Source organism: Rhinopithecus roxellana, chromosome 10 (genome assembly GCF_007565055.1).
Source record: "Rhinopithecus roxellana isolate Shanxi Qingling chromosome 10, ASM756505v1, whole genome shotgun sequence".
Lineage (NCBI taxonomy): Eukaryota > Metazoa > Chordata > Mammalia > Primates > Cercopithecidae > Rhinopithecus > Rhinopithecus roxellana.
In genome coordinates this window covers 79,087,840-79,113,599 of record NC_044558.1, presented here as the reverse complement: position 1 = coordinate 79,113,599, position 25,760 = coordinate 79,087,840, and positions in this window count along the sequence as shown.

Here is a 25,760-nt window from a genome sequence, read left to right as displayed (position 1 = left end):
ATGAATGATTTTTAATGTCTCAATTCTAAGATTTTTTGAGTTTTAGCACTGATATTTTAGTTTTGCGTTGTTAATTTGTTTTATTGATATTAAACATTTATATTGTATTTCTTGAAGTCATTTGGGAGTTTATTTGAAATGGAAATTGTCAAGTAAAGTTAGGTAATGGGATTGCACCAGTGTGCTGTGTGCAGCGATTTTATGATTTCACTTTTTCCCCTTTGTGTCAACTGTATTCTGATGAATCTGGACTAAGTCTGTGAAAATTCCATCTGAGCAAGGAAACAGAATAGGGTGATAATTACTTTACTCTAAAGAGGCATGGCCCACAAAGGGCTGCTGCAGGGGCTTGTTCATGTTATTCCCTGATCAACACTAAGAAGTGATACAGGAGCTAAAAAGAAATTATTTCGGCAGTGAGTGAGTGGAAGAGAGTCCTTGGTAAGGCTTCCCTTTTAACAAAAGCACCCCCTACATCATTTCTTTTCTAACAAAGCAACCTGTATAACTGAGCTGCAGACGTAAATAATCAAACTGGAAGCTTGCATAGGTAAATGTGCCAATAGAAAAGGGATACCCGGAAGCCAGGTATATTCAACATTGAAGGGCACCTCTTTCCTTTTCTTTGTCACCAAGTGTGCAGTAAAAAGCAGGCAACATGGCGGGCGCTGGCCAGATAGAGAACCCATCTGCATAATAAAGGAGTAGGGTGGGATGGCCAGGTTCTTTGCTAGCTATGCAAACGGCACACCTGGTCTGAACAATCTCTAGTGTTCTATATTAATCCCACACCGCCTCCTCAAGCTCAACGATAAAACCCCATGCATTTCACCATGGAACCAGAAGACCCCGTGGGAGCACCTCTCGCTTTGCAGGAGAAAGAGCTTCTTTTCTCTTTTCTCTCGTCTATTAAACCTCTGTTCTTAAACTCACTTCTCATGTGTCCACGTCCTCGATTTCCTTGGCATGAGATGAAAAACTTTGGGGATTTACTCCAGACAATGATGCTGCTTCAGAAGCATCTTTTATATGATCATGTATGTGAATGGTGCCTCCTTATTTGAGTAGTGCACAACCTATGCAACTATATCTGGTGACCTTTGCAACACTTCCATTTCTGGCCTTTTCTCAGTATGCTTTTGTTATTTCCTCACTTAGAAAGCCCTCATGCATCAAATGCAGAAGTGTCTACTGAGAACCTGCCTTGCAACTGTCCCTTTGTTGGGATCTAGTGACAGAGCCATGAACATAATATCATCTCAAACTTCAAAGATTTCCAGTCTGCTGCAAGAGGCAGACTAGTAAACAGAAACTTTCTGTTAGTTATTGGCAAAGAAATGGCACACTGGGAGCTAAACCTCTGGTGGCAAGAAGTAATAGAAAACAGATTCCTCACCCCCGAGCTGTGAGACAGGCCACATGGACATTTCAAATCCAATTAACAATGACCAGTGAGGTGACTCAGCCTTGTCAGGGTGGGGCAATGGAGGGCTGGAAAGGAGGGTTTATTTGGACAGAGCTGGGCTTCTGGTTTCACCTCACCTCCAGCAGGAAGCACGGGGAGCCAACCCCTAAGCCCAGGCCAGTGAGAGCAGCCCCACCAGCACTTGCAGGCCTGGCCATGTGTCCCATGCAGCTAGGCAGCCACAGAGGACAGGTGTCCGACTCACACTGAGAAGGCAAGGAAAAGCTAGGGATGGCTGAACAGAGGGCTGCACCAGGGGGAATAGCGGAGAGAATGTGTCCCTTTGTTGTGGGCTAAAGTCGTGTGACTCTTGGAACCCACTGTAGACCCCACTATAGATGTAAAAATACCTGCCTTGGGATGCTTAGAATGAAGGCCTGCCCCAGAGGGCAGCCTGCCTGTGCAGAAAAGACACCAACTATTTTGCTGGTGGCAGAAGCTGAGGTGGCTAGAAATAGATCACAAAGGAAAGAAATTCATTTCTTTCTTTCACAAATAAATTGTGTTTCACAAGGAAACACAATTTATGTGATTTATACAAATTGTAGATCACAATTTACCTGTTCCAAGAAAATTTGGCTGGATGGCAAAGAAGGGGCAGAGTTTCATGACAGATAATCTAGGTAAGAATGATCCAGACTGAGTGCAGTGGCTCACGCCTGCAATCCTAGCACTTTGGGAAACTGAGGTGGGCAGATCATCGGAGGTTCAGAGTTTGAGACCAGACTGGTCAACATGGGGAAACCCTGTCTCTACTAAAAATACAAAAATCAGCTGGGTGTGGTGGTGGGCTCCTGTAATCCCAGCTGAGGTTCCCAAGGCTGAGGCAGAAGAAGCGTTTGAACTCAGGGGATGGAGGTTGCAATGAACCAAGATCGCACCACTGCACTCTATGCATTCTAGCCTGGGTGAAAGAGTGAAACTCCTTCTCAAAAAAGAAAAGAAAAGAAAAGAAAAGAAAAGAATGATCCAAACTAAGTCAGGTGTCCTACAGTAGAGAGAATGGTCACTCCAGCACACGTTCAAGAAAGAGTTAGGAATAAACATCACCCCGCATTCAACCTTAAGAATCCTCTTCTCCAGGAAGGTTTCCAGGGGGTTCCTATCTTCTTCCTGCTTCCTGCACTTTGAGTGTGAAATATTTTATTCATTAAAATTAACAATTGAATTTTCATATTTAGTATACTTCATTGAGTCTGAAATACCAACTATAAATTATAATATTATTTTTATGAGCTACAAAGAATGAATACTGTCAATTCTCATTCAGATACCGTTCAAACATAAGATAGTTTGCAATTTCTGTGATCTTAAGGTGTGACAAAACATGAATTTTAGAATGACTGAAATATGTTGTTACTTTGATTTTTATGTTTACCAGATTTCTCTCTCCAGCGAATCTATGAGTTACTTAAGAACATGGAACATGATTTATATTGCTGTAAATGTGTAGAATAGGTGGTAAACTCATGGATAGCAGATTATTTGAACTATAAGTCAGACCACTTGAAAGGAATATCAAATATTTTAACATGTCATGAGGCACTCTCACCATTTTAATATGAAAATGTAAATTTTTAAAAAGAAAACTTGAAAAGGAAAAAAAATGGCAAGGGTAATTGCATTAAAAACATCAAAGTTGGGCAATTACAAACATACAGATTCTAATAACCCAATAAGGCTTGTTATATAAACAATTCCCCAACCATTTCACATGGTATTAGTCATGGTTCTCTACAGAAGCAGAACCAATAGGGTGTGTGTGTGTGCGCGCGCGTTTGTGTGTGCGCGTGTGTGTGTGTGCGTGTGTGTGTGTGTGTGCGTGTGTGTGTGTGTACAATCTGCCCTTTGCAAGCTGGAGACCCAAGAAAGCTGGGGGTATAGTTTGAATCCCTGAGAGCCAGAAGCCGATTGTGTAGATTGAAGTCTGAGTCTGGAGGTCTGGGAACCAGGAGCATAGAGGGCAGAAGATTAATGCCCCACCTTAAGCATCGGGTGAAGTTAATTCAATTTCCCTCTGCCTTTTTTCCAATGTAGGCCCTCCGTGTATTGGACCATGTCCACCTACCATGAGGAGAATGTCTACTTAGTTCACCAATTCACATTCTAGTTTCTTCTAGAAACACCCTCACCAACACACGAAGAATAATGCTTAACTAATGCATTAGTCCATTCTCGCACTGTTGTAAAGAAATATCTGAGACTGGGTTATTTATAAAGAAAAGTGGTTTAATTGTCTCACAGTTCCACAGGTTGTACAGGAAGCATGGCAGCTTCTGGGGAGGCCTCAAGACACTTTTAATCATGGTGAAGGCAAAGGGGAAGCAGGGACATCTTACATGAGCAGAGTGGGAGGAAGAGTGAGATGGGGGAGGTGCCACACACTTTGAAACAACCAAATCTGGTGAGAAGTCACTCACTGGACAGTACCAATGGGGGATGGTGCTAAACCATTCATGAAGACTCTATTCACTCCCATAAGCCAGTCACCTCCCACATTGGGAATAGTAATTCAACATCAGATCTGGGTGGAGACACAGATCCAAACCATATCAGCCTGATATCTGGGCATCTTATGGCCCAACCAAGTTGACACATAAAAGCAGCCATCACACTCACATTTCTCTACTCAGAGATAAGCATTTTCTCCTCTTTTAAGTTATTTTGTTTTTAAAGTGGTTTCTACATCGTAATATATTTTGATTATATCCCTAGGTCTTCATCTCTGCTTTATTATTTTCTTCTCTCTACATGGCCTCTAATTTCTTTTTTATTTTTTATTTTTATTTTTTTTGAGACGGAGCCTCGCTCTGTCACCCAGGCTGGAGTGCTGTGGCCAGATCTCAGCTCAGTGCAAGCTCCGCCTCCCGGGTTCCCGCCATTCTCCTGCCTCAGCCTCCCGAGTAGCTGGGACTACAGGCGCCGCCACCTCGCCCGGCTAGTTTTTTTTGTATTTTTAGTAGAGACGGGGTTTCACCGTGTTAGCCAGGATGGTCTCAGTCTCCTGACCTCGTGATCCGCCCGTCTCGGCCTCCCAAAGTGCTGGGATTACAGGCTTCAGCCACCGCGCCCGGCCCCTAATTTCTAATAAGGGGATCCTTTTACCTCTCCAATTCAAATGATTTCTGTAGACTTCAATCCTCTTTGCAATACTAGCTCAGTAACTATGTTAAACACTCACTCACTCAACTCGTGGAAAATGATACATCTGCCAAATCATAGGTTTTTGGTATGTTTTACAAGTTTTACACTAAATAAGCTCAAAACGTGTTGGACAAGTTGAAAGGAAACATTACAGGGAAAGTTTCTACCCCTCCCTTTCTCTGCTTTGCAGTGTTTGGTCTATGTGAGAGAGAAGAAAAGAGAAAGAGAGAACAAAAAGGGGAAATGGTACTCTAAATATGATGAAATCACCTTTGTGGATGATAAATCAGCCATCTTTTAAAATTATAATCCTCTATTTGCATTTTCTAAAGACACATATTGTTTCAGTCTAACAACTTCACCCTTTCTCTAAAGCTATAACCTCACTTTTATTTTCCTAAAAGTTGCCTTTTGTACTTTCTTAGAAACTCAAATTTTATCTTCAATTTACAGTGATTGCTATCTTGTTCCCTGAAAAACGAGGGTTAAGCTCAGATGACTGAGCTCACGAGATCTCACACAAAGAGATTAATTGCCACCACTCTAAGGACTTGAGTAGAGTATGAGATGAGTAATCCGCCGAAGGCGGAGGAAACCAGAGCTGGCAGTGTTTCAAGGGTCGAACATCTGGGCATTTGTAAATATTCTCGAGCTGGAATGGTAAATTGGGAGCAACCATCTGGATGTTTGGCTAAAATTTTCATTTTTTTTAGATGGATTTTTAAGACCGCTATATAAAACCTTCCAGCTTTTCTCTTCATTCTTCTAGTTTTTAGTAGCAGCAGGGCATGTTGCAATAAATTCCACAATATTTTAACAATTGCGATAGTGGGTCTCTCCCTATCCCGCAACTGCCTGTAGCTTGTGATTACACAAGTCTATTGGATTTAAACTTTGATATGCCTCTGTCCCCCAGGCTGAATTTTCTTTTGAAGTTTCCATGAAGTTAATACTGATCTTGTTCTTAAAAAAGTGTCTGGGATTTACCTTCTAGATGGGTGTCTCTACCACAGACAATCTTTTTGGTAAAATTCCAATTCCTCTCTGTTGCTTCTATTCCTAGACGCTTTCTGTTTTGTTTTGTTTCGTTTTTGTGTGTGTTTGAATTTATAAAGTTGTTCTGAAATATCTTTAGACCCTTAATGCCATCAGCACCTTTAAGGATATTCTAAACACGTCTTTCTCTAAACTGGAGGGACGCCGGGGTGACCCCAGTGCCACGATGGGTGGAATCTGCTCCAAAATAATTCACCCAGCGCGACCTGTGGGTTTAAGTCTCTTGGCACATTGGGTTTACTTGCAGTCCCTAGGGGGACGGGTCCATCTTTGTCCCACAAAGCCTGCCCTCAGGAAGCATGGAATGTTTCCCTTTTAGTGTTTGCTGCCTCAGCCTGGGTTTTATTTGTGACTTCTTGAGCAGGCTAAAAGGCGTGGGTGAGTCCAACTGAATGTCTTTCTTCATGACAGCCACCGACAAGGTGAATGGAAAAGAAAATGGAAAAGGGAGAGGGTGTATTAGTCTGTTTTCACGCTGCTGCTAAAGACATACCAGAAACTGGGTAATTTATAAAGTAAAAGAGGTTTAATGGATTCACAGTTCCATGTGGCTGGGGAGGTCTCACAGTCATGGTGGAAAGCGAAAGGCACTTCTTACATGGCTGTGGCAAGACAGAGTCAGACAGCCAAACAAACATTTTATAATGGTTTCCCCTTATAAAACCATCAGCTCTCGCCAGGCTTTTTCACTATCACGAGAGCAGTATGAGGGAAACCACGCCCATGTTTCAATTATCTCCCACCGGGTCCCACCCACAACACGTGGGAATTATGGGAGCTATAATTCAAGGTGAGATTTGGGTGGGGACACAGCCAAACCCTATCAGAGGGAGTGAGAGAGACAGAGACAGAGAGACAGAGAGAGAGAGAGAGAGAGAGAGAGAGAGAGAGAGAGAAATTGTTGATCCAAAGTGCCGTAATTATTAAAAGAGCAAAACTTTTGCTGTTGTCAGATGATACTAGAAAATAGCATGCATCCGGCATTATTGAAAATGCATGGTTCCTATTACACGACCAAAGCTCAAGTCTTTTTAAGCATTAAACCCCCTTTTCATCCTTATAAATGGGATAGGACCAAAAATCAGTTTAAGCAGAGTAAAGCAAGTACGTGAGTGTATAGATGTGTGCCTCTGTGTGCATGTGCCTGCGTGTGTACCTCTGTGTGTGAATGTGTGTGCCTGTGTGTGCACCTGTGTGTGCCTCCGTGTGCCTGTGTGTGTCGGTGCATGCGCATGTGCATGTCCCTGTGCGTGTACCTGTGTATGTGCCTCTGGGTGTGCCTGTGTGTGTGCATGTGTGTGTGCCTGTTTGTGCTTGTGTGTGTGCCTGTGTGTGTGCATGTGCATGTACCTGTGTGTGCCTGTGTGTGTGCCTGTGCGTGTGCATGTGTGTGTGCTTGTGTGTGTGCCTGCGTGTGTGCCTGTGCATGTGCTTGTGTGTGTGCCTGTGTGTGTGCCTCTGTGTGTGCATGTGTGTGTGCCTGTGTGCCTTCGTGTGTGCACATGTATGTTCCTGTGTGTGTCTGTGCATGTGCGTGTGCGTGTGCCTGTGTGTGTGCTTGTGTGTGTGCATGTGCCTGTGCCTCTGTGTGCTTCTGTGTGTGTATGTGTGTGCACCTGTGCGTGTGCTTCTGTGTGTGCTTGTGTGTGTACCTGTGTGTGTGCCTGTGTGCGTGCATGTGTGTGTTCATGTACCTGTGTGTGTGCCTGTGTGTGTGCATCTGCACATGCCTGTGCATGTGCTTGTGTGTGTGCCTGTGTGTATGCCTCTGTGTGCATGTGCATGTACCTGTGAGTGTGCCTCTGTGTGTGCATGTGTGCATGCCTGTGCGTGTGCATGTTTGTGTGCCTGTGCATGTGCTTGTGTGTGGGCATGTGTGTGCACCTGTGTGTGTGCCTCTGGGTGTGCCTGTGTGTGCCTGTGCGTGTGCCTGTGCGTATGTGTGTGTGCACGTGTAGCTCACAGCCATTGCTGTGAACTCTGGACCTTGGTGACTTTGTCATGCCCTTTGCTGTGCCCAGCGGTGATCTCTGTCTCTGTTTTCCTAAATTTCATCTCTCACTAAGTTAATAAGTGCTTCGAGTGCTTCTTTTCCATGTCTATGTGTTTTCATGCTCATTCTACCACCTGTTATCACTCCTCACTGCTCTCAGCAGATCCCAAATCGTCATCTTTTTCAGGAAATCCTAGATCTAGAAATTCCTAGAATGCACCATTTTAAACAATTCCAACAGTGCTCAAAATAGTTTCAGAGGCTTGCTTTCCAGCCAATACATGTGGATTTTTTGCTCTCATTGTTCATCCTGCTGAATATACAAGAGCTTACAGCCAAGGAAGCTGCCAGCCTTAGCCATTCTAGAATCCCTTTGTTCACTTGATTTTTGAAAAGTTGAGCAGCCCACGCATATAAATCCCACTCAAGAGCCCCATGTTGTTAAGGCAACGGAACAATTGACTACTTGAAGCACAGTTGCTTATCTTAGTTGAAAATGTCCTGGCCGGGCGCGGTGGCTCAAGCCTGTAATCCCAGCACTTTGGGAGGCCGAGAGGGGCGGATCATGAGGTCAGGAAATCGAGACCATCCTGGCTAATACGGTGAAACCCCGTCTCTACTAAAAAAATATACAAAAAACTAGCCGGGCGACGAGGCGGGCGCCTGTAGTCCCAGCTACTCGGGAGGCTGAGACAGGAGAATGGTGTGAACCCGGGAGGCGGAGCTTGTAGTGAGCTGAGAGCCGGCCACTGCACTCCAGCCTGGGCGGCAGAGCAAGACTCCGTCTCAAAAAAAAAAAAAAGAAAATGTCCTTTCCTGCCTCCTGTCACAGTAAAGAAAGAATGGGCTCTGCCAGCTGGATTGGAAGAGAGTGTGTGTCCAAAGAATAACCCCCATACAGGAGCAAATCCAGTCTTCATGGTGGAGAGGGATAAAGCCACTTTACTTGAAACAGGAGTAAGGATCCTTGTATTTTTGTGCAACCTCTGTTGTTCCTGGACCAAACTGAGGGTCGGGCTGCTATTTCTCGCTGCGCAATAACGAGATGCAGATGAACTGAGGAGGAAGAGAGTTTTTATTTCTGTAACTGGTTCCAGGGAGAAGTCCAGGAAAATATTACCAGACAAACTCAAAATTGCAAAGTTTCCCAGAGCTTATATACCTTCTAAGTTATATGTCTATGTGTAAGTGTGCATTCATCTAAAGACATAGGTGATTCACTTCTTTTAATCTGTAACTAAGATCTGAGTCTTGAAGACCTTCCTCTGGAGCCTCCGTTAATTATACTTATTCTAAATGGGTCCAGGTGCTGGGGTGATTACCCTTATCTTGTCTCCTGCTAAGTCATAGAGGTTTGGGGAGTTCCTTAAAGCTTGTTTGTGGAGACCTGGGGAGTTTCTTCAGACCCCCAATAAAACTTGTTTAATCCTAAGCAGGTCCTGTTAAGAATTCTTTCATTATCTTGTCATGCTTCAAGGCCCGGAAAAGACGTAGGCAAAACTCTTGGGGGGCTTTTGTTACATTCCAGCCCTTGTATAAGGACACTGCTTCTTTCAGCTTTTAATATTTAACTTAACCACTCAGTCCGTGCTGAAACCATTTTGATAGAGGCCTGCGTTCGTGAGACCTGGCCTGACAAACTGTCACATGGACCTTGGGTTAGATGCCTCCAACTCTCTAGGCCTGAATTTCCCCAAGTACAAGAAGAGAGCAACAATGCTGCCTGTCTGCAATTGAGGCCAGGTGGAGAAGAGGGAAAGATGCGCGGGTATTTTCCAGGAATATTGTTTGGTCTTGAGCTCTCTGCAAGCAACTCAGTGTTTGAGCTTCTTTTGCCTGTGAGACTGAGATCCTGCTTTTCACAGGCAATTTATGTCTAAAGGCTTCCAAAACTCTACCATGTTTCTATCCGCCCCAAATAATTAGCTACCCCTGGACAATCTGTGTTCTGATTCTGATGTCACTACCAATACGCTCTGCAATTCAGGTTTTTGGCTTCCAGACTTTGCAACTTTATCAGCAGTGAACTGACACCTGTCTTCCCTGGCATGATTCTTACTTAGGTGACTGAGCTCCTGGAAACGTGGTATCCGTTAGGAAATGGACAGGTAGGGGCACTTCAGAAAAGCACTGCATATATTACACATGTGAAGTTGTCATACGTTCTCAGGGATCGTCCTCTGTAGTGGCTCCTCTTATAAATACCCATCCTCAATGTTGCCATTCCACTTCTCCTTACTCATGGAAGACTAGTCTAATCATTCATAACACCCTTCCACTTACCCTCCTCTAGTTTGAATCCTGGACCTGCTTATTACCTGGAAAAAGAAATATAACATCTTTCAAACCACAGTTCTCTCTTCTGTAAATTGGAGTAATAATACCTACATCCTAGAGTTGTAGTGAAGGTAAAATGAGATGATACATGAGATGCACGTCATCAGAGGGAGGGACAGACACACAAAAATGGTTCCACAAAGGATAGCTGTTATTTTTATACTTTAAACTTCTTGAGGTCTGGAATAGCATTTGTTTTTTTCTGGTTTGTTTGGGTCTTACTACTGATGTCTTAATGAAGTTACAGATTTAAACAAGTTCAATATGCACTTTACCAAAGACTGTTTAATGGCTGTCTTTCTCAGACATCAGAGGCCCAGACACTTGCTGTTTTGTTACTCAGCCATGCCTAGGTGGATGCTGTGATGCCACAGGTTTAAGATGTTTGATTATTGCAGCAGAGGGGGGCATGGGGAAGAGTAGGCCCTGCCCCTTCCTTTTCAATGCACATCCCAGATAATATACACTTCATTTAGTGTACACCCAAGTGGCCACAACTCAGTCACATGACCACACTTAATTAATTGCAAAGTATCCAGAAAAATAGTCTTTATCCTGGTCATCTGGTTTAAAACACGTGTTCTATTACAAAATAAAGAAGGTGAAAGTATTTTTGGGAACAATTGACCATCCCTATCACAACCATACAGTAATGGCAAACACAGTGACACAGGTCAAGAGATACATGGTGGACACATTATTATTATTGTGTTTTTTTAACATTAATATGTGATACTTGCAGATATTCTCTTATTTGAAATATCTCCATCTCATTAATCCAGCATTATCCAGGGTCAGTGATTTTTTTAATTGGTAAATTCACAGTGTTGTAAAATTACCACCTCTATCTAGTTCCAAAATATTTTCATCACCCAGCTGGGCATGGTGGCTCACGCCTGTAATCCCATCACTTTGGGAGGCTGAGGTGAGTGAATTACCTGAGGTTAGGAGTTTGAGACCAGCCTGGCCAACATGGTGAAACCCCATCTCTACTAAAAATGCAAAAATTAGCCAGGCATGGTGATGTGCACCTGTAATCCCAGCTACGTGGCAGGCTGAGGCAGGAGAATTGCTTGAACCTGGGAGGCAAAGGTTGCAGTGAGCTGAGATCGTGCCACTGCATTTCAGGCTGGATGCAAGAGTGAGACTCTGTCTCAAAAAAAAAAAAAAAAAAAAAAAAAAAAAAAAAAAAAAAAAGAGAAAAGAAAAGAAAAAGAAGAAAGTGCATCGTCCAAAAGGAAACCCTGTTAACAGCCACTCCCCAACAAGCAGCTACTTGCGAATAACCTCTCCCCACAGCCCTGATAATTAGGAATCTGCCTTTTTTTCTCTGTAGATATACCTATTCTGGATGTTTCATATAAATGAATCATAAATATGTGATATTTGGTGTCTGAGTTCTGTATCTTAGCATAAAAATATATTTAAAAGCAAACAAAAAATTTTTACTACTCAATAAGACAGCACAATTAAAAAGCAGACAAAAGACTTGAACAGATATTGCTCCAAACAAAATGACCAATGAGCATGGTAAAGAATGTTCAACATCTTTAGTCCTTAGGGAAATGCAAATCAAGACCAATGATTATTGGAATAAAGTGAGTCGTTGTGCTTCAAGGTTTGATTTATAAATATAGGTTAAGAATGACCCTTGTTTCTGGATAGCTGCGTCATGATTGCTTGGGCAGAGTTAAGAGACGGCTCTCCAAGACATGGTCCAATAGAACGAGGAGAGTTGGAAATGAGTTAATAGGATTTCATTGCGTAAGAACTCCCTCTCCTTACCCAGTCATTTTCACACACTCGCAACGTGGCTACCACTAGGCTCTATTCCCCTATTCAAAAATGATGCAATTTCGGAAATCAACTAAGTACAACTCATTCAAGTTATGGAAAAAACTTTCTTCAAACTGCAAAATTGCAAGCAAGAAGGAAGTCAAACAGGAAAGATGATGCATCACAGAACAAAAGAAGCGGCTGCAAATGCTCTAAGCCCTGGCTCCCATGTGACTTTCCTGTCAACTTTGCTTTCTTAAACCGTCAGAAAAGCTACTTCGTGGGGGAAAATGTATTTTCTGCAAATAATTTCATGCTTCTATGTGATTTATATTACTTTTTATTTTATTATCAATGCAACATCTGTTTTTTCCGTATTATTAATAGTGATGTCTCTAAGTTAAGAAAAATGAGTTTGGAAATTAGAGATAATATCCGGTGCAATATAGCACTATTTAAATGAGCATGAAATCATTCTTGTAAACAAAAATATCTGTCACTAGGTAACTGAATTGTTCATCTATCACTCACCTGTAATGCAGGCTCTGTTTATGCCTGTTGTGCCAGCTGATTATTTATAGCACTCTCCTGTCACTCTTAGAAATGCCCTAATGTGGATAATACATTATTTTACCATTCTAATTAGAAACTTCTTTCAGGTCCTTTACTTTCTTGGTGTATTCATAAATCACTTAATTTAAGATGCTTTTCAGAGTCCTATTGGCTGAAGAGGATAAGGGCTGTGTCTCCTGGCCACGTGCCCATGTTCCCATGGATTTGTGCTTGGGTGTAGAAGGGAGATGGGGCAAGGCCGGATGGTGGTGCAGCGGAGGCAGCACCCTTTAGGTCTGCAGTTCACATATGGGGCTAAGTGCTGGGGTGACTTCAAGCTGGCCAGGTCACTGTGCTTAGAGTCCTGGAAACACACACCATATGTTTTTATCCATGTCAATGTTCATGTATAGTTTTCCATTTTTCTTAAAGAAAACAGACAATAACAACAAAGATGAATATTTTTATTCTTTAAAACCTGGGCAAGCTATTTGCTACCACTGCAAAATAACATATACCTTCAAGGATTTAGAGTTGAGATTCTGCTACCTCCTTAGCCACAGGAAGAAGGAAATCTCCTGGGCATTACAATTGAAGCCTGTTCAGAGCAGTTAAACTGCTTCCTGAAAGCCCAGGATCCCCCATCTCCACCAGTCCTTAAGGCAGAGGAAGCCCCCGTAAGAGTTAAAGAAAAAGGAAATAAACATGAAACGTGGCCTGGCAGTTAAATACAGGTCTACTTTAGATAAAACCTGACAGGGGCTTCTGGATAATTTCAGTCAGGAGTGCTTTCTCTTGCAGACTAGAGTATATGTTGGTTTTAGGGTGAGGGGCTTATTACAAGCTTGGAATGTTCCCGCGTGAGGGAGAAGTTTTATGGTGGGGTTGTAATGTCTCTGGGAGGAGGGGAGTTTGTCTAGGGCAGACATCTTTCAGGCAGGAGGGGGATTATTTTGGGGCTGGCATCTTCCCGGTCAGAGAGGGGTTATCTTGGGGCTAGCATGTCTTTGTTTTTGGGGCAGTTTAGAATGTTTCTGGTCAGAGATGTTATTTGTGGTTTATGGTGATTCTGACCTTAGCCATTAGGCTGATGCCCTTTGGATTTAGGTGGTTTTTTTATTAAGGTGAACTTTAGAATGAGGTGCTTGTCCAAGATGGCAATGCTCCCACTCTGTCAGTCCCTAACCCTGCAGAAGCCCCAAAAGAAATAGATCTGCCTCTGTTGCCTCTGAGAGTGGAATGCCCTGCCTTAAGCACCACCCATCTGGGCAGGTCACATCAGCACCACTTCTCTCTAGGCCTCTTGAGGGTCACAGAGTCTCTGTTCCATGCCTGCTGCTCATGAGACGTGGAGGACTCAACATAGTTGATGTTCTAGAGGGTCAACCCTGGAGGAACATGTGCAAGAAGGGAAAGAACAGCATCTGAAACTGGGCCAGTCTATCTGCTCTGACTTCTGTCCTGTCCTATTCATTCCAGAGGCCTCTTAGAAAGAACCACGCAGATCCTGAGGCTCCCAGCTTAAAACCCTTCAGTGTTCTCCACCACCATTACTCTGTGCACCAGCCCTGCCCAACTCTCCAGCCACATGCCCACCCTCTGTCCCTCATCCCTTACCTGCCATGCTGGCCTTTCTCCTCTTCCTTAAACACATCAGGCTTTTACCTAATCCATACCCCCACTGATATGCCCTTTTCTTTGCTTGGAAAACCATTTAATCCTCTGTCCTGTTTAACTTCTTTTACCTGGCTAACCCCTATTCATCTTTCTGGTCTCAGCTTAAGTGTTTCTTCCTTAGAGATCCCCTCCTTGACCATTCCTACCCTAAAAAGTGATCGAGTTGGTTGGGAGAGCACAAAGGGTGTTTAGGTCAGTGAAACCACAATGTGTGGCACTATCATGCTATATACATGGCACTCTACATTTGTCCCAACCCACAATGTACAGCATCAAGAGTGAACCCTAATATATCAACAGTGGACTTTGGGTGACAGTGATGTCTTACTATAGGTTCATTCACTGTAACAAGTGTACTACCCTGGTGTGGATGTTGATAGCGGGGAAGGCTGTGCATGTGTGGGGGCAGGGAGTATTAAAGAAATCTGTGTACCTTCATCTAAATTTTGCACTGAGCCTAAAACTGCTGTAAAAAAAAAAATTCTATTTCAATGAAATAAACAAACAAACAAATAAACAAAAAACCCACCACCACCAACAACAAAAACTGGTCCAGTCTGCTGTTTTGTTGGGGCAGGATGCTTTGTCACCAAATTAGCCAGTGCTGGGCGTAGAGTAGAAACCCATGGAATTAGGCTTCAAAAGTGGCCACAAACTTTTACCCTCACTTAGTCACACTCCTTTGCAAATGATTTTCCCCTTCCTTCTAACCAAAGGGGAAATCTATTCATTCACATCTCCAGTCTCAAGTTGGAACTGGGAATAGAGTTAGTCGATAGTAAATTTAGTAAATGTCACTTAAATGGAGTTAAAAAAGTGCTTCCTTTTTGAAGCCTGCCCTCTCTTGCTGCTCTTGGGAAACCTGTGATAGGCCACCCCTGAACAGGCTTCAGCTCACCTGTTGGGTGATGGACACATTTCCTGTGATCCCCTATCAACCTCTGCCTGGAGCCAGTACCTACTGCCTGACACATAACGACACTTCTAAACCCCCAGTGACTGTAAATACATGAGTGAACCCATCTCAGCTGAAGCTAGACCAAATTCCCAACCTACAAAATTGTGAGCAATCAAAGAGTTCTATTTAAACTACTTTGTTTGTACACAGGAAAACCTAACTAACATACACAATAAATATTTGTGGAAAGAATGAATGAAAGAGTAATGGTCTCTGAACTTACAAAAAACAAGACATCTGTGTCTATGTATTTATTTTTATACATAAAAGGCAACATAGATATTATACATATGCATTCCCTTCTGGTAAAAATTAAGAAAGTACCACTCTCTCTGTTAAAACACTCATTTTGTCAGTAGGTTTCTATGGCTGTTGCCTTACTAAAGTTATTAGCATAGGTATTTCCAGTTGGAAAGAACCTGAAATATTGCCAACTCCAGCATCCAGAATTTAGTGGTGAAGAAACTGAAGCCAAGAAAGGATTGAAGACATGCCTTAGGTCATGCAGTCATCAGCAATCACTGGAGCTTAAATGCAGAGCCTGGAACATGCAGTCAGCAAGACTCCAAGAGTTGAGGAACTGGGTAGCTTTCCAGAGGTCCATAGGATACAAAGTTAGCACAACTCATTCTTGCAGAAATGCATTTCTGGGTGACTTCAGGAAGCCTTGGAGGAAATTTGCATACTAAAAGGGTGAATATGGTGGAAATAATTGTGATGGTCTTGGTGAGGGTAGTGATGGTGACTTTATGTATATTCATGCTCTTACCTTGAAACTTGTGGAACTCAGTGCAGCATGTGGTAGTATTCAGGAGAGAGGAAATGGACATCTCTGCTGCCACTGGATTGCAAGCAAAGCCACTTATTCCATTTACCTGTATTCTTATCACCTTCTACAAATGCAGAGTTGATGTCAGGTGCAGATGAATCAATATCATTGCAAGAGAAAAAAAGTATTATGATAAAAAGAAAAACAAATGGTCACTAGAACACAGTTGATTTCATGAGGTTTTTGTATACATGCAATATTATCAAGTCATGTCATGTTTTGTTAACTTCTCTCGTCTGCCTTCATCTCATTCTCTAGAAGTTTTACATTTGATCTCCACTTTCTTTCAGGAGAAAGAATTCTGATAACTCATGTCCTGAAAAATAAAATTGCAGAAGCGTACAGTGTGAAATTGGAATTTGTCCATGCACATAATTTCCACAAGTTCTCTACTTAGATATATATTCTGTTAATAAAAAGATTTTTTCTACTCTTTACCCTCTTGATAGACTTTTGTGTTTCTAATTTTAATTTTTTATATAAAAGGCATAACAATATGGACATGGAAAAGTCATTTGTTTATAAGTTGTCACATTTTAAAAATAAAGATAAAAAACTTTTACAACAAACTAAAAATTTAATTAATATAAATTGCAGCCAGCTGCTTATTCAATCCCTTCCTTCCAGAAATAGAGAGGAGGGAGTGGGAGAGAAAGGGTGAGTGAGAGATTTAAACTTTTCTTTTCAAAAACATTATCTTAATTTTTATTTCAATAGTTTCTTGGGAACAGGTGGTGTTTGGTTACATGGATAAGTTCTTTGGTGGTGATTTCTGAGATTTTGGTGCACCCATCACCCAAGCAGTGTACACTGGCTAGAATGTGTAGTCCTTTATCTCTCACCTCCCCACACTCTTTCCCCCAAGTTCCCAAAGTCCATTGTATCATTCTTATGCCTTTGCATCCTCATAGCTTAGATCCCACTTAAGAGTGAAAACACACGATATTTGGTTTTCCATTCCTGAGTTACTTCACTTAGAATAATGTTCTCCAACTCCATCCAGGTTGCTGCAAATGCCATTATTTTGTTGATTTAAAAAATTTCCACAGGACACTTCCTTTGCGGGGGGGAAAAGTTGCTTTATATCCTTAGTTATTAAACATTTTACTCTCACTCCCGCCTGCCTGGCCCACCTTTTGTTTATTCAGCAGAAGGTCATCTTAAATTACCCATCTGGGCCGGGTGCAGTGGCTCATGCCTGCAATCCCAGCACTTTGGGAGACTGAGTTGGGCAAATCACAAGGTCAGGAGATTGAGACCATCCTGGCTTACATGATGAAACCCCATCTCTACTAAAAATACAAAAAAAGTTAGCTGGGTGTGGTGGCAGGCACATGTAATCACAACTACTCGGGAGACTGAGGCAGGAGAATCGCTTGAACCCAGGAGGCGGAGGTTGCAGTGAGCTGAGATCGCACCATTGCACTCCAGCCTGGGAAGCAGAGCAAGACTCCATCTTAAAAAAAAAAGAAAAGAAAAAAAAAGTAGCCATCTGTAGGAGTCAGGAGGCATTGAGTCCTAAATAACAATGTAATTTCCAGATTGAAAGCAACTGCAGACTCCATGGGCTAATGGATTACTGGTCTCAACGGAAGAGTCAGATTTAGAAGATAAAGGTTTGGCTCGTGGAAAATTTTAAAGTGGCTTCTAAGGCTATATTAGAGAGAAAGAGCACCAGAAAGAGCCATATGCTGAATATTGCTTTCACTGGGACATGGCAGAGTGCAGGCACAAAAGGTATTAACAGGTGGCCACAGAGGCAAGTCTATAATACAGAACAATGCCTTCAACTCCATCAGGAGTGGATCAGAGAAACCTTGTCTGACTCATTACTTTTGCATGTTATAGTTGGGCTGAAATTCTACATTTCTGTACCTGGCAAATGTTCTTTGAAATTAATTTTGCATTTTTGTAAAATACAGGACAATGCCTTAAACTCTATCAGGAGTGAATCAGAGAAATCTTGTCTGACTCATTGCTTTTGCATGCTATAGTTAGGCTGAAATTTTACATTTCTGTATCTGGCAAATACTCTTTGAAATTAATTTTACATTTTTGAAATTTTACATATTTGTATCTGGCAAATATTCTTTGAAATTTCACATTTCTTAGAAACTAAAGGCATTGTTGTTGGAGAAAATACTATAGAACTCTGCATTGCTAGGTTTGTATTTGTTTGAGAAATGTTGCTTAAATGTAAACTGGTTTTGGCTCTTGATGGTAGGGGATATGGGTGACTGTATTTGGCCGCTCTTGTTGCTGTAAGAGAATACCTAAGGCTGGGTAATTTATGAAGCAAAGAGGTTTAATTGGCGCATGTTTCTTCAGGCTGTACAAGCATGGCACCAATATTTGTTCAGCTTCTGGGGAGGCATCAGGAAGCTTATGATCATGGTGGAAGGTAAAGCAGGAGCAGGCACATTGTATGGTAAGAGCAGAAACAAGAGAGTGAGGGGTGGGGATATCCCAGACTTTTTTTTTTTTTTTTTTTTGAAACGGAGTCTCGCTCTGTCACCCGGGCTGGAGTGCAGTGGCCGGATCTCAGCTCACTGCAAGCTCCGCCTCCCGGGTTTCACGCCATTCTCCTGCCTCAGCCTCCTGAGTAGCTGGGACTACAGGCGCCCGCCACCTCGCCCGGCTAATTTTTTTTGTATTTTTAGTAGAGACGGGGTTTCACTGTGTTCGCCAGGATGGTCTCGATCTCCTGACCTCAGTGATCCGCCCGCGTCGGCCTCCCAAAGTGCTGGGATTACAGGCGTGAGCCACCGGGCCCGGCCTTATCCCAGACTTTTAAACAACCAGATCTCACGTGAATTAATGGAGTGCGAACTCACTTATCACCAAGGCGATGGCGCTAAACTATTCATGAGGGATCGGGGCTCCATGATTCCATCACCTTCAAGTCCATGATTTGGGCCTCCATGATTCAATCACCTCCAGATCTCATGCTGAAATGCCATTTCCAGGGTTGCAGGTTCCACATGAGATCTGAAGAGGACAAACATCCAGACCATAACAGTGACTTTAATTTTTATTTATGTTTTTAAAAATAATCTGTATGTTCTGATTATTCTAAAGTGATTGTACCAGTTCTGATGATTCTAAAGTGATTGTATGATTGTAGTTCACATAATCAAATACATCTATAACAAAAATGGAATGCTTTTAAAACGAAAAATGCCATTAGCTTGAAAATGGGGCTGCAGGGTTGTCCTCTGGCAGGGGAATGTTCTCACACATACCTTGTTACTGTGCTTGTTATCATGATTCGGTCTGATGGGAAAATGACACATTTCACTATGGTGATTAGCTCATTGTCGTTTTATCCTCACCCTGGCTCAGACACATAACTCGCAGAGACATGCCTTTTTTTCCCCTTAAAATCACTGAAGGCGTGAATCATAGCTACGTACCTTCCTGATTTAGGGCATATTTGTGGCAGAAATGCATGAATGAATATGATGATTATTTACTTATGAACCTAATCAGAGATTCAGGCATCAGTCTTCCCAGGATGAATTCAGATGGACTTGGTTCAGAAGGAATAAATTACAGGGCATGTCCATTGGTGATGCACCTGCATAATATGCAGATGTTGTTTTCACATGATTATGACGGCCATGATACATGCATTTTGCATGGTTCTATTTTAAAGGATATAGTTGTTAAATTGCCAAATTTATACTTTTAGATATTTTTCCAATTTGTTTTGGTTTTGAGACAGAATTTCCCTCTATCACCCAGGCTGGAGTGCAGTGGTATGATCTCGCCTCACTGCAACCTCTGCCTCCTGGGTTCAAGTGATTCTCCTGCCTCAGCCTCCCGCATAGCTGGAATTACAGGTACACCCCACTATGCCCAGCTAATTTTTGTATTTTTAGTAGAGACAGGGTTTCACCATGTTGACCAGGCTGGTCTCGAACTCCTGACCTCAAGTGATCCAACCACCTCGGCCTCCCAAAATGTTGGGATGACAGGCGTGAGCCATGGTGCCCAGCTGTTTTTCCAATTTGAAACGACCACCTGAAACTTTTTTTAATGACTGCGAAATATGACTTGTCATTAAATGGTCAGATTTTAAAAGACCTAGAAAACTCAAAAGAGGTAACAATGAAGTAACTATTTTTAACATAAAATAATTTCCTCCTCACCCACCTTGCTCAGATTTCCTAGGTCACCTTGAAAGGATCTGTGCTTTAGAAGCAAACCTTAACAACGATGTTCCTATCATTTAACACTTAAAAACCTACCTTTTGATTCTAATGAATTGATGTATCTTTTTGATGGTTGTTTCTAACAGAGATGAGGAACTCTATTCTTCTGGCAAGATAAAATGAGGATAATTAACCTCTAGGAAAAACAGGGGCACAGTTTTAAAATGCATAAAAAACAAGTTTTTTTCGTTTTTGTTTTTGTTTTTTTGAGATACGGTGTTACTGTGTTGCCCAGGTTGGAGTGCAGTGGTGTGATCTCTGCTCCCTGCAGTCTTGACCTCCTGTGCTCAAGTGATCCTCCCACCGCAGCCCCCTCAGTAGCTGGAACTATAGGTGTGTGCCACCATGCCCAGCTAATTTTTGTATATTTGTAGAGATGGGGTCTTGCTATGTTGCCCAGGCTGGTCTCGAACTCCTGGGCTCAAGTGATTCACCCACTTTAGCCTCTCAAAGTGCTGGGACTACAGACGTGAGCCACAGTGGCCTAGCAATTATTCTTAACTGCAATGTACTTTCTTTTTGAGGGCAAAGTCAGTTTTGGGCTTACTTTATGTTTATTTAAAAAGGATATTTTTCTACTTTTTTCTTTCTCACCTTAAGTGCCAGCAAACTAGAGCTCAAAAGTCTTCAAATCTATTGGCCTCCTGTTTGTCACTGTTTATTGTCTCTTCAACAGGCACTCTCCCCCTTCTTTCTATGACAAGGACCCTGATTTGACAAGGCTGCCCGTGTTCGCAGCGCCAGGGCATAAATGAAGTCAAACCTAAGCCACTCATGACAAACTTGTCTCCTGTGTAATTGGTCTAGGCACAAGCACATGAGCCATTTATAGACAATGAGACAGGACAGGAAGTCTTAAAGCACTGGAAATATTTTTTTCCTTGACACATAGAAAGTAGTCACACCTAGTAAAGACCTTCAACTGTGCTCACAGTCTGTCCTGCTTTGTGGGGACCACGTGATGGTGCCTGAATCTGAGGCAGCCACCTAGGGACCATGAATGACGAAGCCTTAAATAAGCTAAAGAAGGCAGGACAGGATGGAAAAAGACCTCCAGTAATTTCCAAGTCAACCCTGGGAGTGCCCACCATGGTAGGCTAAACAATGGTCTATCAAAGATGCCCGTGTTCTAATTCCCAGGACTGCTAGGTCAGTCCCTCTATATAATTGAACCTCTGTGGAATTGAAGGATCCATGGAAGAAAGATGAAAATCATTTGTTTATGTAAAAGAGAGAGCAAGTATACTAAAATCACAGAGCGGTCACTTAATAGTAGGTTTTGAAAAACTAATTTGCACGGGAAAATACTATACATAGTTTTAAAATCAAATTGATACTGTCTTGGTGCCATTTAAAAAAATCAGAACAGAATTCTAAATTTGCAGATCTGATAACTCTGTAAGTATGGTTTTATGGTAGAGTATGGTATTTCTTTATTCCATACTTTTAAAGCAATAGATAAATACAGTTTCTGTAGTCTATATGGTGAATTATATTAATAGGCATGTATATGTTGTTTACATTATAATTACATTTCCCATATATTATGTCATTGAATCTTTACAAAAACCTGTGTTAAGTATTATATTTCCCAGTGAATTCTAATGCTTAAATGCTTAGTATCTAGAAAAGTTCAGGAAACTTTTTCCGTAAAGAGCCAGAGAGTAAATATTTTATGGTCTCTATTACGACTACTCAACTCTGCTCTTGTAGCAACAAGGCAGCCTAAAAAATATGTAAATGAATGAATGTGGCTGTGTTCTAATAAAAACTATATTTGTAAAAATAAGCAGCTCCCCTAGGCCATCATTTGCCCAACTCTGACCGAGATAATTTATTCCACACTGCTTTGTGTTTGGTGATCTTTTATGTATGGTGATCTTGTATTCTGCCACCTTGCTGAACTCACTTAGTAGTTTTCATCTTTTTTTGTACATTTCTTGGGATTTTCTACATAGACAATTAAATACACACTCCTAAGTGAAATAAACCAAATTCAAAAGGTCAAATGCTGTGTGACTTCACTGCAAAAGGCAAAACTATGGGAACAGGAAATAGATTCGTGGTTGTCAGGAGGTAGAGTAGGGCATGAGGGAGGTTTTGGAGGGATGAAACTAACCCCATGTCTTTGTAGAGGTGGTTAATTTACATACGGTGAAATTCACTGTTTTAATGTATGGTTCTGCAAAATATATCAAATTTGTCAAATTTTGTAGAACCAAACATTAAAACGATATATTTCACCGTATGTAAATTATATTCTAATTGAAAATTAATTCAAAAATCAGATCAATTGACTTGTTCTGTTCTGTTCTTGGATAAAATCACAGGCACAGTTCAGAGTCTTGCTGTTTATTTTTATTACATAAAAAATCTCATTGTAGTAATTGGAGTCTTGTGCAGTATAATACCAAAATTCTGCCTTTTCATTCAATTTAACGTCTCTTTTTTTTCCATTTCAGGCCCTTGTTGAATTAGAACACTGCTGCCAAAATCGAAAGCATGGTGAGTTTTTCTCTTTCTCATTCCTTCTCCATGTCCCCTTCCTATAAAATTGGATAAGAGGAGAGAAAAGGAGGTAAGTGAGCAGAACATGTCTTACTTCACCTGCACAGTAATGACCTGGTGTCAGCACCTCTTAGCTAAAGTGAACTCACCTTTTCTCTTGTTATATGCTTTTGTGAGTTTCTGGAAGAGCATTATGCAATCTCTGGACGTTTTGAGAAAAGTCAATCAACATGTGTTTAGGGGAATCCCACTGTGGTGGGTCATCCTCAAAGGCGGCTCCAACCTCTCCTCCTGCCATGTATGCTCACCCCGCTCCTCTGATTGAGACAGGGAGTCTCGTGCCCCTCCCATAAAACTTATACTGTCAGTTTTCAAATTTAAATTGTATTTCATTAAAGTTACAAATTAAGTGTCTCAATTGCACTAGCATCATTTCCAGTGCACCATTTCCGGTATTCAATCTACCTTATAAATATAGATGTTCAGTGTCTACCTTATTGAGGCAGATGTACCAACATCTTCCTGGAAGAGCAGGAACTCACAAAAGTAGTTTTGTGTCTAGGAGGATCACAAGTAATACCTTGGAATTCCAGTAGAGAGGCTCCTTGGAGTTTCTAGTGTGATGGCCACACACAGCATTCGACTAGCATTGTTGATGGAGGTTTTTCCATAAGGCAATTCCTCTTCACAGAACTCCAGTTATTTTGAAAATTTCTGCAGCCCAGGGTTCAAGCTGGCTCTCTCTGATTTGGGGTCCTACCCCATAATACTTATTTGGCTTGTAAAATCCCTCGGTTCCTTGTCACCATCAAAGTGGAGTGGCTGCAGAGCAGTGACAGTTGTGAGACCTATGAATAGGGGTATTCTGTTGGCAAAGGCAAATGCTGTGTGGTGGAGGTGAGCACAGGTTTCTCATGGAATCCAGATGTCCAGCCTCACAGAGGGATGACTTCCTATAAGACTACCCTTGTAGGGTAGTCTATGTGCAAGGCTTGCTCTATCATCCTCTTCTCCCTGGACATTTGAGCCTTAACCACATCCTCCTTGTGAACAGTTAAGTCCTGAGCTAACTTTAGAGAAACCCCGTGCTTCTCTCCTGAGCAGCCCATGCCTGCCTTGCTCTGTGGACCCCGATGCATTATGGCACTTGGTACTCAAGGAACACATTCTCGGCCATGGGCCATGGGTCACTCATTCAGTTTCTTGGTTGCACTGGTATCATTTCCAAAGCATTGCTTCTGGTGTGTTCAACATCTACGTTATTGGAAAACGCCTGGTTGGAGAGTCACTCATGCTTCTTACAAGTAATGCTATTTAGGTGCTTCCAAGACAGCCATGCCTTGGTCACTCTGCATGGACTTAGAAGACAGGAGCCTGCCAATTACAGAGAGTTTACTTTTGGCAAAAGAAAGTCTATTTTTGTCTTTCCTCTTTCAGTGTTTCTCAGTGTTGACATTTGTTCACCCTAAATACATGTAATATGTAGGCAATTTAGCTCATTTTCATCATTGTCTCATGATTTAAAATGTCTTCCTTGATTGACCAAGTTTGAAAGGGAGAGGCGAAGCAATGCTGTTTGTGTTTGGTTTGTTTTTAGCTCTTAGAAATAGAACCTTTAGAAAGTTAGTGGGTGCTAAACAGACAGGCTCAGTCCTCCACCTTCATATGTTCATATTGTTTCTGTAAACTAAAAGTAAAATCCTAAGCCCTCAAACTGACCAAGCAGTCTTGGCCAAGAGGACCCCAGAGAAATCTGAAAAACATAGTTCTGTATGTATGATGGAAGGTCGGACATACCTCTCTATATCCCCTTTTGGAGTTTAGACAAAACTGACCAGCATTAATGTTAAAATAGAGATTATGTGACCGACAAAACAGACTGTTTGTGGCAATAAGATACCAAATCATAAACAAGACGTAAGACCCTGCAAAGTAAGAGTTAATTTGTGCCTGCAGACCATTAGCCTTGCTATGTATCATCTTTATCTTACAACATTTCCTCTTTGGGAGGCCAAGGCGGTGGATGGGTTGAGCCCAGGAGTTTGAGACTAGTCTGAGCAACATAGTACAACCCTGTCTTTATAAAAAATTTTAAAAAATTGGCTTGGGGTGGTGGCACATGCCTGTAGTCCTAGCTACTTGGGAGGTGTAGGTGGGAGGATTGCTTGAGCCCAGGAGGTCGAGGCTGCCATGAACTGTGATTGCACCACTGCACTCCAGCCTGAGCGACATAGCAAGACCTTGTCTTAAAGACAAAATGAACAAACAACAACAAAAAAAATCTTTTTTTCAGACGTCTCTTTCTAAAAAGAGCCTTACTCCTTTAACCCATTGCAAACTGAAGAATCTCTGAATCCACCTTATAATCTATAACCACCCCCCACTTCAAGCTATCCTATCTTTTAGGGCAGAACAAATGTATACCTTCCAAGTATTGATTTATATCTTTGCCTGTAACTCCTGCCTCCTTGAAATGTAAAAAATATACTGTAATTCAGGCAGGGCATTGTGGCTCATGCCTGTAATCCCAGCACTTTGGGAGGCTGAGGTGGGCAGATCACCTGAGGTATCGAGTTTGATACCAGCCTGGCCAACATGGTGAAACTACTTCTCTACTAAAAATACAAAAATTAGCCAGGGGTGGTGGCACGCACCTGGAATCTCAGCTACTCGGAAGGCTGAGGATGAGAATAGCTTGAACCCGGGAAGCAGAGTTGCAGTGAGCCGAGAATGTGCCACTGCACTCCAGCCTGGGTGACAGAGCAAGACTCTTTTGTTCTGTAAAAAAACAAAACAGAAAACAAAAAAACTGTAAAGTGACCTGCCTTCGTTGAGACTGTGGTTCCCAGGGCCATGGTCACTCATACGGGCTCAGAATAAACCTCTGTAAAACATTTTACAAAGTTTATTTTGTCTTTAATATTTTCATTCTCAGAGGATCCCCAGGAACCTATGTCAGTAATTCCCTGAAGCCTGTTCTGAAGTTTTATGGAATCACCCCTGTTGGCTCCATGTAGGAGAATGACACAAGGGCAAGCTACTGTAAAACAGAGACATAGAGTCTTCTCTCTACCTGGGATGCAGCCCCACACCCATCAAGGCCTCCCCTTGGGGAACGAAGCCAGGCAAATATGCAACAACCTTCTTTGTGAGTTTAGATGAATGATGTGGGTCAGTCTCCTTCTGCCTGGCTAAAACCAGAGAGTCATTTACTTGTTTGGAGCAGTAGAAACAAAGGCAATTTTGAGCTA